The 10,976-nt window shown below is 47.9% G+C and overlaps 1 protein-coding gene and 1 long non-coding RNA gene across 8 annotated transcripts in view; one reads left to right on the top strand and one right to left on the bottom strand.

The window, feature by feature from the left end:
* Positions 1-4,376: 4,376 nt before the first annotated feature.
* On the bottom strand, positions 4,377-6,319 carry LOC110362341 (uncharacterized). Its single transcript, XR_002419652.2, has 2 exons — positions 6,082-6,319; positions 4,377-4,863 (listed from the first exon to the last, which is right to left on the bottom strand). It is a non-coding gene; the product is annotated as an uncharacterized LOC110362341 (long non-coding RNA).
* Positions 6,208-10,976, top strand: part of SMARCA2 (SWI/SNF related, matrix associated, actin dependent regulator of chromatin, subfamily a, member 2) — a 118,984-nt gene continuing 114,215 nt past the window's right edge. The window contains exon 1 of one of the 7 annotated variants that reach the window (XM_065047244.1): positions 6,208-6,348. The gene's annotated coding sequence lies outside the window, so the exon portion shown is untranslated. Of the gene's footprint in view, positions 6,349-6,920; positions 7,105-8,178; positions 8,338-8,477; positions 8,754-10,976 lie in introns of those variants that run through there. The other 6 variants (XM_065047239.1, XM_065047241.1, XM_065047245.1 and 3 more) reach the window with 6 other exon arrangements.

Genomic DNA, 10,976 nt, shown 5'->3' with positions numbered 1-10,976 from the left:
GGGAAGAATATAAGGCTGCTGTTAGAGGATGTAGGAAGGCAGCTAGGATAGCCAAGGCCTCCTTAGAATTACAGATGGCGAGAGGGGTCAAGGACAGCAAAAAGAACTTTTTCAAATACATAGCAGATAAAACTAATACTAGAGGCAATGTAGGCCCACTGATGAACGGGGTGGGTGCCCTGGTGGCAGAAGATACAGAGAAGGCAGAATTACTGAATGCCTTGTTTGTCTCTGTCTACTCTGCTGGAGGCTGTCCTGGGCAGCCCTGTACCCCTGAGACCCCGGATGAAGCCAGGTCAATGGAGGAGTTTGCTTTAGTCGATGAGGACTGGGTTAGGGAGCAATTAAATAGTCTAGACATCCATAAATCCATGGGTCCAGATGGGATGCACCCATGGGTGCTGAGGAAGCTGGCTGAAGTCATTGCTGGACCGCTCTCCATCATCTCTGCCAAGTCTCGGGAAATGGGAGAGGTGCCCGAGGATTGGAGGAAAGCAAATGTCACTCCAGTCTTCAAAAAGGGCAAGAAGGAGGACCCGGGTAATTATAGACCGGTCACCCTCACCTCTGTCCCTGGGAAAGTAATGGAACAGCTTATCCTTGGTGCCATCTCAAGACATATCAAGGATAAGAGGGTTATTAGGGGCAGTCAGCATGGCTTTACCAAGGGTAAGTCGTGCTTGACCAACCTCATAGCCTTTTATGAGAATGTAACAAGGTGGATGGATGATGGCAGGGCGGTGGATGTGGTCTGCCTTGACTTCAGTAAAGCCTTTGACACAGTCTCCCACAGCATCCTCACAGCTAAGTTGAGGAGGTGTGGTCTAGACAATAGAGTAGTGAGGTGGGTTGCAAAACTGGCTTAAGGAGAGAAGCCAGAGAGTGGTAGTCAATGGTGCGGAGTCTAGTTGGAGGCCAGTATCTAGTGAAGTGCCTCAGGGGTCAGTACTGGGGCCAATATTATTCAATATATTCATTAACGATTTAGACAAGGGAATAGAGTGTACTATCAGCAAGTTTGCTGATGACACTAAGCTGGGAGGAGTGGCTGACACGCCAGAAGGCTGTGCTGCCATCCAGAGACCTGGACAGGCTGGAGAGTTGGGCGGGGAATAACCTAATGAAATTCAACAAGGGAAAGTGTAGAGTCTTACATCTGGGCAGGAACAACCCCAGGTTCCAGTATAGGTTGGGAAATTACATATTAGAGAGGGGAAAGGGACCTGGGGGTCCTGGTGGACAACAGGATGACCATGACCCAGCACTGTGCCCTTGTGGCTAGGAAGGCCAATGGCATCCTGGAGTGTATTAGAAGGGGGGTGGCTAGTAGATCGAGAGAGGTCCTCCTTCCCCTCTACTCCGCCCTGGTGAGACCACATCTGGAATATTGTGTCCAGTTCTGGGCCCCTCAGTTCAAGAAGGACAGGGAACTGCTGGAGAGGGTCCAGCGTAGGGCAACGAAGATGATGAAGGGAGTGGAGCACCTCCCTTATGAAGAAAGGCTGAGGGAGCTGGGTCTCTTTAGTTTGAAGAAGAGGAGACTAAGGGGGGACCTCATTAATGTTTATAAATATATAAAGGGTGAGTGCCATGAGGATGGAGCCAGGCTCTTCTCGGTGGCAAAAAATGATAGGACAAGGGGTAATGGGTTTCAAGCTGGAACACAAGAGGTTCTGCTTAAATTTGACAAAAAACTTCTTCTCAGTAAGGGTGACAGACACTGGAACAGGCTGCCCAGGGCGTTATGGAGTCTCCTTCTCTGAAGACATTCAAAACCCGTCTGGACATGTTCCTGTGCGATCTCACGTAGGTGTTCCTGCTCCAGCAGGGGGATTGGACTAGATGATCTTTTGAGGTCCCTTCCAATCCCAAACATACTGTGATACTGTGATATATGCCACTCTTTGAGTAGCAGCCTGGCTTGAGTTGAATCTTGTCAGAAGAAAACAACATGGTACTCTATATTTTTTTTCACTTTGACTAAATTGAATCACCATAGTGTTCATAGTCATACAACACAGAATATTTTTTCCCTGATCTAGTACATTCACAACCTTTACTGCTTATAGGATCAAAATTGTATGGTGGTAGCTTTCTCTATGCAGGACTCACTGTCCTGCAATTAGTACAATTCTAAGAGCAGGAACACTAGAATAAACACATCACCATGTACTTGACTTTGATTTCTTGTACTTGGAGACTGTTTAAAGATAATTAAATTCAGGTTTGCAGTAGGAGAACTATGAAGGTCAAGAACAGCAAAATGGACTCTCTAAGAAATAGTGGCACTGGTTCAGAATTCTTGGTTTGCCCCACTGAACAAAGATGTTTGATAACTTCTAACAGGCATTTTAACAGGCTAAGAACAGTCAAAACTAGGAAACAAATTCTCTTACCAAAACCATTCAAAAAGATAACTGGCTGCCACAACCAGAACAGGTTAGCACACAGGAATGAATGCTTAGTAACTGATGGCACCGTGGAGTCCAAGAGAACTCCATTCTGGGCATGGGTCTACTCAATATTCTTCAATTGCTTCAGTGATGAGTTTGTTTATAAAATCTGCAGCTGACACAAAGCTAGTGGGATTCGGCAAATGCCTTAGAAGAGAGAATTATAACTGAAAATGATGTTGAGAAATTGCAGATAAGCTCAGAAACCATTACAATAAAACTGAATAAAATCAAGTATAAAGTGATACTTCCACAAAAAAATATAAACACAAAACAGGGACCACCTGGTTAGGGAACAAAACACTGAAAAGAACAAGCAGAGAAAGAGCTTGACACCACAGGGTGCTTCTCCTCTTGCTTAAAATGTGACATCGAACTCCGGAATTTTGTGGACTACAAAATAAATAGGAACACTAACACGTTATCACTGCAAGCCAACCCACCTATCTCACACACAGACTTCATTCTGGAATGCGTTCAGAAAGGCTCTTTAGGCAAGGGAGAGAATTCTTCCCCTCTATTGAGCCTTGATAAGATCTCAGCTGAATATTATCTTTTCAACAACACACTCAGAGCTTCGAACAAATGCGACTACCTTGAAAGAGGTTTTATCTTTCAAACCTATGAAGACACCTAGATAAACATAGGTGCCCCCAGAAAAAAAGGCTGAGGGGGAAAGTGCATGAGTACCAAGCACATTCACAAAAGTTGTACTTGAACAGAAACTTTACTTTTCAATTAGAAAACAATGACATCTTCTGAAAGAGAAGGAAAATCTCAAACTAGCTTTAATAATTACTTTGTTGTCAGTCATACTAGGCTGAGACACACCACTTCAACGGCACACTCATTACATACTGTGGATTGACAGATGAGGGAGTAAAGCCCACCCACCCTCCAGGATTCATGCACTTCAGGAAAAGCACCATTCCCCATATACAATGGATAGGGCATAGAGAAGACCTTTGTAGGGAGTACCAGCCAAACAAGACACTTTCCAAGGTTTCTCATCTTGACGATTTCATCATCAGAAGGTTTGCCTTCACTGCCAACACACACCAAAAAAAAGTGCCTGTTTTTTCTATGTTAGTTACCTGACACAGATGAATTATGTTGGCGTAAAAGAGAAAACATTTCCACCTTAGTGCAGCAAACTCGTGGAGGTCAGTCTTATTTCCCTGCCTGATGATTTCAATGAACTTAACTCACTGTAAAGCTGAAGTGACTTGCCTTCATGCCATTTTCACCTTTGAAGGCTTTGACTGAAGTTCAAATGAGTATGCTTTTTATTTTTGCTTTTCAAGGCAAACACTATCCACCAATGGATCAGACATAAAAATGTTACTCACTTCTGTAATGAAAGTCTTAAGCTTGCTTGCATATGACTTTCCCGGACACATTAAAAACCTGAGCACATAGCCATATTCAAAGATTATTCAAGCTTAAACCCATTTTCACTGACCGGCTAGCCTAAACACCTGGACTTTGCTAGGAGCTGGCTGAGGCATGAAAAATATACTCCTTTCTGCCATTCTTGCTGCAGTGGCTGCAACCTCTGGCAGGAGTTGTTAGCAAACAGAAATAACACTAGAGGCTGTTATAGCAGGAGTTTTGAGGTGGTAATGGTGAGTTTACTACAAACATCTGCAACTCCCTGATGATATTGACTTATTTTGGTATGTGTCCCTACAAGAGTTCCACTAATATGAGCTTCTTAACAGTTTTAATTATACTGGTATCATTCCTCACATAAAAAAGCTTTAATTCCACAACAAGACATCTAACTAGTCAAAATGGTACCTCTTCCCATCGTGGTATTTAGTTTGAAAATTTTATGTGTTATTTTACTGTTGTCAGCAGCATTCAAAGCATTAATTCAGTTAAGGTACCTAATCTTTCTTTTTGCAAAGGCAGACAAATCAATCAGAGGAAAACTAATTTATTTTTTAGCACATGATTATTCACCACGTTTGCATATTCACCATGCATGAAGCTTCAGCCACCCAAGTCTCATACAGCAAACCCCTATTCATGATATCAATTTCAGTAAAGATTTTCACATCAGTTGAACATGCCTGCCTTAACAAAACACATGTTTTCCAACCCCTCAATACAGGTTACAATGACATTAAGCGAGACTCCATCAAAATACAAAAGAAAACTGGACTTTTTGTTGCCCCAAAATGAAATTAGCTGCTGCAGCAGTCTCAAAATAAACATAACACATTATTTATCCCAAAGTCAAGTGGACATTTTTTCCTTTGCCTGAAAGAGTAATCGCTGTATGCTTTCCACCAAAAAGAATGGCTTGCCCTGGTTTAGAATGGCTTGAGTGCTGCTAAGTCCAACGAGCAGTTGAACTGTCTTGCAAGGAAGATTTCCCTTCATAATTTAAGGCTTGTTTTCTCTTCTGTAAAGAAAAAGGGCAAAGAGCCACAAGGTTTACTCTGGGGAATGGAAAAGGAAAAAAATACCAGCTGCCTAATGAAAGTTACAATAGGGTATGGGGGGGGGGAAGCATTCCTTTACCCCTTTCATTTTCATTAGCAAAATTTTCCAAGAATGTTAGCCACCTTCTTTTATCTCTAAGACACCAAGTTGCAACTCCTAGTTTAGGACAAAGCTAAAACCAAAATTATTAATTACTCATGGATTAAAAGGTTTACATAATGATACAAATATTTAAATGTGTCTATTTCTTTTATTTTGTTCCCAAGTAAATACTTCTCACACAGGCAATGGTGAACTGAAAATATGGCCTTTTAATTTTTTTTTTTTTTTTTTTTAATTTATTTTTGGATACTTAGTACTGTCCAGATAGAACTAATTCTTACACATCTATCTTTCAGCGTTTTGGTAGTCATTTCACAGAACAAATAACATTAAGCTAACGATTAACACCTTGGAAAACTACAGAAAGAGTTGCAATTAGTACTGTAGAGCGAGCACTTTAACTTGGTGATTACTGCTCCTATTTACCCAATTAAAAAACCCCCTAAGTTAAACACCACGCAAACAATAGCTGTCACTTAACGACCTCAAGGTGCATGTGGTGCTCCCAGCATTGCTTCAGGTCCTTAACTACTCCACCTTGCCACTGCATAGGAACCTCATGTGGAATACTGTCGTCTAAGCATCTGTAGTAGCTACTCATTTAAATGCTGAAGTTCCTCTTAACATTTTTATTCCGATCACAGAGTGAAATCCACAGTAAAGGAGTGAAGTTCAGAATGGCAAATACTTTCCATATGACAAGATAAAAAAAGATAATTACATATAACACCACATATGGTAGTTCGACTGCATTTTAAGTTGAATCTACAATTCATGTTCAAAAAAACGCCTCAGACAGGTGGGTCCATTACTTTAATGAATTACTTAGTCGTCTGTTACATAAACAGGTATAGCTTCCGCAAAAAAAAAAAGTGAGAGCTTTGCAGCGCTTGACTGCAGTTCAGGTAAACAATCTACAGCATAAAAAAAACCCAAAACCAACCAACAAAACAAAAAACCACAAAACCAAACAAAACAAACCATCACGTGGAGTCAGAAAGTGTACTTCCACACCGTTAAAAAGCTAAAAGGATGGAAACATGCAAGACAGAACAAACATAATTACGCTATTTACCGTTCCTATCCCTAAAGAAACAAGAAGTCCACCTCTGCTCTTCACGCAGCCTTATTGTATCTGGCGACTGCTTCAACAGCCGCCTCCAGATCTACGGCAAGGAGCAGCCAGGTCCTCCGAGCGGGCCTGTGGTAAACAGCCGCCCTCGCCGGCGGCCGTTGAGAGCGGGAGCCCGCCTGCCTGACAGGCCGGTTCAGCTGGAATGTTCTCGGCAACCTCCTCTGGTTCACGACGGCACCCTCTGCCATCGGAGATCGCGGACGGGACGTAAGTTTCGGGACGCATGACAACGCCCTTCCATGTCTCTCCCCTCACTTCCCCTCCCCGCCTTTTTCTTTTAAAAGCAACGAGACGCAAGCAGCCCAGCCGCCAGGTGTAGGAGACCCCAACGCCCGTCAGGGTGGCTCCTCCCCGCCTCCCTCCCCAGCGGCGGGAGGCTCGTCCCGGCAGGCTGGGGCAGCAGAACGGCGAGTTCCAGCACCTTCTTCACCTCACCCAAACTACTCCCGCGAGCACCGCCGCCTCCTCACGGAAGGCGCTCCCGTTCCTCTCTCTCCCACTGCACAGGAGAGCTCTGCGGGGTGAGGGGGCGCGGAGGAACCTCGAGCCGCAGCCCAAGCTGCCCCGCCGCTGCACGGCGAACATGCGAGCGGGGCCCCCGGCGTGCGCGCACACGACAGCTCGCACACTCACACAACCCTCCCCGCCTGCCACGCTCCTGCACACCTCCTCCCCTCCCTAACCCCTCGGCTGAGTGACAGCAGGATCACTCCAATAGGGCCGCCCTTTCTGCCCAGGGGGCGGGCACTCCCTCGCCGGCAGGCCAATAAGAACGCCGCTTCCTGAGCGGTGGCGTCGGTGAGGGGAGGCGGCGGGAGGGGCAGGAGTTTAGGAAGAGGAGGGAATGGCTGTCATCAATGAAGTCATGTTCATAATCTAGTCTCTCGCTCCGGTTCCGGACTCGGGTGACTCACCGAGGGGGAGAGGAGCGACATCCAGCACGACGCTCCCCCCGGGCGGAAGGTAAATATAACTTACAACTCGGTCCGCCCCCCGCCCCGCTCCCTATCCCTGGCACGGCGGTGCCTGCGCCGTCCTTTATTGTTAGTGATCGCGCTGGCACGCACCGTGCCCACCTTCCCTCCCCTTCCCGAGCACGGCCCCGCTGGCCCCGGGCGCTGTCGTGCCACCTGCTTCCTCTCCCCACCGTCTCCGGCGCCCGGCCCTCCCAAATATTTATATCCCGTAGTGGGTGGAGAAAAGAAAGTTTTGATCCGGTATTTCTGGAATAATCATGATGCAAAAATCCGGGGTGGGAGGGTGTGAGGGGAAGAAGCCCCCAGGGCGTCGCTGGTGGCTGACTTGTGAGTCAGCGGCACCCGCGGGAGGGACGGCGGAGCGGCGGGGCGGCTGGCGCTCGTCACCGGAGCGGCCGCGGTCTCGCACGGCAACAACGACCAGCTCTTGGCACCTCTCAGTCTTGCCGCCAAGCGAACGTGTCACAACGCTCCGGGCAACGCGAGCCGCTGGAGCGACAGCTCACACACAAGCCCCGGGGCAGCTCGGCGGGCCGGGGGCGGCCTCTCCTGCTGCCCCACCCAGCGTGGGCCGCCCGGTGGGCTGCGTTTCGGCGGCTGCGGGGGGGGCGTGGGAGGTCTCAGGGTGAAGTTCACGGTGTCCGGCGGCGGGAGAGCGTGTGGTGGTGGGGTTGTTTCTCTGGTGTGGCACACGCTCCCCTGGACCTGACCGAGGAAAGGGAAGTGAGGAGGCACAGGCAGGGAGAAAGACGGTGCGTGGGGGAGCGGTCTCGCCTGTGAGAGTAGCGGCGTTCCCCGGCGGAGCCAGAGAGGCCGTGATCCGGATAATCTCCCTGCCTGTCACAAGCACTACACGCACCGGGGAGGGGGAAGGAGATGGGGGCTGGGGCTTCGCCCCAGAGGCTGCGGCTCCTGTTGCGTTTCAGTCTCTTGTTTTTAACTGTGCAGTCACTCCAGCTGTAAAGGTGTCGCGATTTACTTCCCAAAATAGCACGTCTTCCCCCTCCACCTCCTTTTCCCTGCAGAAATCATGCCTGCCCCCCCTCTGCCTTGCTGCAGTCAGCGGAGCCGAGTAGCACAAAACATGCGCTTGCAATTTTGTAATCGCCTTCCAAGCAAAAAAGCATTTTATTTCCGGTGTGCGCGGATTCCTTTTTTTTTTTTTTTTGATCGGGTCAGGCGGGAGCGAGGATGCATACATACCCACGCAGATGCACAGGTAGACGTGGCTTTTCCGCCCCGTCAGGAAAGGGGTACGGCGGTGGTCGACCCCTGAAAAGTTCTCTCCCGTGCCGGAGGCGGGGGCAGGCAGCGGGCAGCTGCTGCAGCCAGCTCCCGGGCGGGGCAGGAGAGCAGCGAAGCCCGTCCCCGGGCCTTCGCGGGGGAGAGGGAGGCGGTGGTAAGCGCCGGCGGCGGCGGGAGGTGGCTTTTCCCGTCCCTCTGCCTGTGTGAGCGGCGGCGGAGGATCAGGAAGTCACCGCCGCCACACACAGGCGCACAGACATGTTTGGTCGGCGTGACATGGTGGCGGAGGGAAGGAGCGGCGGGGAGATGGGCCCAGCCCAGCCCTGAGGGATGCCCCGGCTGCTCGCCCGCCTGCCGCCGCCGAGCCGCCCCCTTTTCCCCGCCGTCGAGGTACGGGGCCCTGCGCGGCCCGCCGCTGGCAGCGGCGCAGCCATTGCTTCGTGGAGGAGGGGAGGAAGGAGGCAGCGGGGCTGGATCTCCGGGCAGGGACGGTTTAGAGCCTCTCGGCCGGGGCGAAAACTTTCTGGAAGGCCGGAGGGGGTAGAACAGGGCCCTGCGGGTTATGCGCGGCCGCCCCGGCGCCGTTGCTGGGGGGAGGCGGCGGGCGGCGCGGCGCCGAGGCCTAACGCGCCGCCCGGCAGGGCCGGAAGACCCGCGCGGCGCCGCCGAGGCAGAGCGCTGCCGCGGAGGGGCGGGCGGCCCGCGGCCGGCATTGCCCGGTGCCGACCCTCCGCCGGCGGCCTGGCCGTGCGCCCGGCTGTGTGCCCGCGCCGACGCCTGTGCCGTGTCTCTCCCCCCCCGCCCCGACGCCGCGACCACGTTTCATTATGTCCGTGGCACGGGAAGAAATGGAGTTTTTTATTTGTCTCCTCCCCCCCACCCCCAAATGTGTGATGGTGGAACAACAAACTGCTGCACACGGCTGCAAAAGTTATAGCTCTTCTAAACTCGAACCGAAGTTACACTTAACTGTGGCGTGGTGGGTTTTTTGTTTTTGTTTTGTTTTGTTTTTTCTTCCCGAAGTGTGCATTATTTTCAGATGAACTGAGTGGTTTAGTGGCAGCATACGAACTCGCATCGGAGTTCGTATTACTTGTTATCTGCTGCTTGTGTTTGATATTCAGACTTACCAAACTTTAGTTTAACACTGTTCTTTCGAAGATTTCTGATGAATATTTTAGATACGTGAGTAAATATTCAACTGAAGAATTGAAGCTATAAGATTTTTTTGACCGCTTTAAGTGTTCTGCACACTTTCAGAAAAAAAAGGTCCATGGGATCTATGACACGCTGTTGCTCTGCTTGCGTTCTTTTCTGTTTTGCTTTTAATTTATTCAGTGTTACTGAGTTTTAACTACAACCCCTAAGAACCAGGCAATAAACATTGTGCCGGAATTTAATTCCTTTGATAGTATACTAGTTACATGTTCGGGGTGGGGCAGTGTCTTCTGTGTCAGTTAGTATTGTTGTGCAAATAAAGGCACACTTTCTCTTTCGGAACCTAATTGCCCTATTACTGCCTTTGACTTTGTTTCTTTTGTCCTTTTGTTATCGTAAGGAAAAAAGTGTTGTACCAGAACGATAGGATTAGAAGCAGATTTTTATGCCCATATACATCAGTAATAGAAAGCAAAAAGATTGTGTGAATGATGAGCATTTAAAAAGAAATCTAAAGTTATGTGTACCGTACAGTATATGTGGACTTGACAGAGGTGAGGGGAAAGCTTTATTAAATACATTATTTCTCTCATGAGTTGTGTCTCAGCTTTAGGATTGGTATTTCTGTGGTGGCACATGTGCCAGAATAGTGTGTACAGAGCAGCCTTAGATCTTATGTTCAAGTGGTCTGTGAGCATTTCTTGTCAGATTTGAAAAATGCTTTCAGCCGCACCTGAAGCTTGAAAATTGACAGAAGAAAAAGCGCTCCAGTTAGCATTCTTATATTAAATATATTCTTGACAAAGGTCCATAGGAAATTAGTATCTGCAGATATATCTTCTCAAATTTTGTTTGACTTTTGAATTTAGGGTCAGAATGTACACAGCAGCAACTTTAAAAAATGTCTGAACTTTTACCTCCAATTTTCATGGTCCCGATTTTCAGAAGGAGACTTTTCATTCTTTGTATGGCTGAAAACATTTTTGCAAATTAGTCATTAAAATGCACACTTTTAAATGTTTTGTGCTGCAATTAGAGTTCTCTATGCATAAAGAGTGTTTCCTGGACCTCCACCACTTTTTAATTTGATCTGTTTAGTTTTTTATTTGATCCTTCAGTGAAGTAGTAAACACAATGTTATGACATAAAGATCACTTGTCATGAGAATGGCAGCAGAGAAAAGCCTGTGCCTTATTTGCAAAGTGAAATAAGGAAGGATGAATAAGGGAAAGCGGTAAAGTTTACTTAAACACAGCTTCGATAGTTTGCAAATGCAGCAGAATAAGAAGACTTATACTGAAAATGGGTTTATTTGTTCCTGGCAAATGTAAAGTTACCACTTCTTAGGCATAAACATATTCCTGCATGTCTCCACTTGGTAGAGAATATTTCCTATGTTTCACTGCAGGGTTTGAGCACCCAGGTAGATCATTTAGAGGAACCATTGGGAAAAAT

This window comes from Columba livia, chromosome Z (genome assembly GCF_036013475.1).
Source record: "Columba livia isolate bColLiv1 breed racing homer chromosome Z, bColLiv1.pat.W.v2, whole genome shotgun sequence".
In the NCBI taxonomy this organism is placed as follows: domain Eukaryota; kingdom Metazoa; phylum Chordata; class Aves; order Columbiformes; family Columbidae; genus Columba; species Columba livia.
The sequence above is the reverse complement of the archived record's forward strand: the minus strand, read 5'-3'. Positions and strand labels throughout refer to the sequence as shown.